This window comes from Phyllobates terribilis, unplaced genomic scaffold (genome assembly GCF_046119375.1).
Source record: "Phyllobates terribilis strain yellow unplaced genomic scaffold, ASM4611937v1 Scaffold_4342__1_contigs__length_62058, whole genome shotgun sequence".
Taxonomy (NCBI): Eukaryota; Metazoa; Chordata; class Amphibia; order Anura; family Dendrobatidae; genus Phyllobates; species Phyllobates terribilis.
Genome location: NW_027367094.1, coordinates 45,001 through 47,500, shown reverse-complemented (window position 1 = coordinate 47,500; position 2,500 = coordinate 45,001).

Genomic DNA, 2,500 nt, shown 5'->3' with positions numbered 1-2,500 from the left:
TATATCCCACAGGGGGAAAATTGAAAAAAAGTTGAAAAAAAAAATTTTTGGGGACTTAGAAAATTTTTCAACTTTTGTCAGACTTCCAGACAGGGGAGCGTGTCAGTGCGCGCATCCGATTTCAGTTCCAGAGCGATTCGCGCGATGAGTCCTTGATACTTAGTCGTTTTTGCAAAATTTCTGACTTTTTGGAAAATTTCACAATTTTGTGAAAACTTCCACAAAATGAGGTTCTAGTATGTTAGAGGGCATCCCAGGAGGGCTCCAAAAGTGTGGGTAAAATATATATCCCACAGGGGGAAAATTGAAAAAAAGTTGAAAAAAAAAATTTTTGGGGACTTAGAAAATTTTTCAACTTTTGTCAGACTTCCAGACAGGGGAGCGTGTCAGTGCGCGCATCCGATTTCAGTTCCAGAGCGATTCGCGCGATGAGTCCTTGATACTTAGTCGTTTTTGCAAAATTTCTGACTTTTTGGAAAATTTCACAATTTTGTGAAAACTTCCACAAAATGAGGTTCTAGTATGTTAGAGGGCATCCCAGGAGGGCTCCAAAAGTGTGGGTAAAATATATATCCCACAGGGGGAAAATTGAAAAAAAGTTGAAAAAAAAAATTTTTGGGGACTTAGAAAATTTTTCAACTTTTGTCAGACTTCCAGACAGGGGAGCGTGTCAGTGCGCGCATCCGATTTCAGTTCCAGAGCGATTCGCGCGATGAGTCCTTGATACTTAGTCGTTTTTGGCAAAATTTCTGACTTTTTGAAAATTTCACAATTTTGTGAAAACTTCCACAAAATGAGGTTCTAGTATGTTAGAGGGCATCCCAGGAGGGCTCCAAAAGTGTGGGTAAAATATATATCCCACAGGGGGAAAATTGAAAAAAAGTTGAAAAAAAAAATTTTTGGGGACTTAGAAAATTTTTCAACTTGTGTCAGACTTCCAGAGAGGGGAGCATGTCAGTGCGCGCATCCGATTTCAGTTCCAGAGCGATTCGCGCGATGAGTCCTTGATACTTAGTCGTTTTCAGAAGTCACAATTTTGACTTCCAGGACCCGCAAAACGTTTGTAAATTGAGCCCGCTCCCCAGTTCCAAGCGTTTTGAGGTGTCCCCGGTTGCAGTAATGCAGCCTGCCCACTAGATGTCGCAAAAGAGACAAAAAGTGAAAAAGAACCAGAATGAGGAAATTCCAGGGAGCCGAATCCGCCTGACAGTTCCAGGCGATCGGGCACTTTTTTGCATGCGTCCCTAAAGTGGGTATAGGGTGACACTCCATGCAAAGACCCAGTTTTGCACACCACCGGCAGAATATATGAGAGAGAGGTACCTCTCAGCCCCGACACATTTCGACTCATTTAAGCTGGTTTTCACCTCCGTAGGCCTGGGTATGCGTTTTGGCTATGAGTCCCTGTTCGGCTGGAGGTCTGCACCTTGGCTGAACCCAGGCTTCCGCAGCTGCGTGGGGGGACTTTTGCCGGTCGCCTATCCCAAGTCAGAGAGGTGTTCCTGGGTTGAAGTGAGCCTGGCCAGACCCCCCCGCGGGCCCTGGTTCTCCACATGGGGGCGCCGTCAAGGCTAAAATCTGGATTTTTAGGCCGAGGAGAGGCTCCATGAGGGCGGATGCTTTTGTGGCTTCGACCCCAGTGCTGTTCCACATCCAGTACCCCCCCGCAAGGGCGCCTGTACCCGAGTCGCGCTTCCAGGACTCGTGGGCACGTATCTCCCGACGACAGGGGTTTGCAGCCTCCGTACTTGGGCAAGTCCCTACATGCACCCCTGCTCTTCCTCCGATCGATCTGGCGCAGCGCTCCCGGGTGGGGAGGTGGCGCCGCTCGCTCGGCCCGGGCTTTGGAGCCCGCGCTGGCTTAAGGTGAGCGGTCCCCTTCCTCCTCTACCCCCGGGCTTCCGACACCTATCTTTGGGCGCGCATGCCGGCCTCGCCTCCCGTCTGCGGAGGTGGCCGAGCCGTGGGGAGTTTGACCCGAACCGAGCGAAGGCAGTGGTCCGACGACCCGTACGGGCGAACGGCGGGGCGCCCACCCAGCCAGGCGTGGGGGCCCGTCGTCCGAATCGCTCCCTGTGCGGGGAAGCACAGCGATCTTCTCCGAGGGCGGCCCTTTTCTTCCAGATGCGTACCCGGCCAGCGGAGGCTCGCGCTGCCCCTCGTGTCCGAAAGGGCGGCCTCCGCGGCGGTGGCGACAGCGGCGGCGGTGGGTGGCCTCTCCGCGCCACTGCCGAGCTTCGCGATTTCCAGTCTTTTCCCGAGCCCCTACGTCAGTGGGGAGGACGACAGAGGTGTGGAGGCAGGCGAAGGGGGTTCTCACCGTGCGGTGTGCCCCAGCCCGACCGTTGCCTTCCCCCTCGACCCTCGTCCTCCCAGGCGGCTCGGCCAGGGAGCAGGAGAGAGAGCGAGAGAGGGAGAGCGGAAACCCCAGAGCCAAGGGGTTAGATGGAGAACGGGAGAAGGAACGAGGGCCAAGAGGTAGGGAGTACGGTGAAAGGCC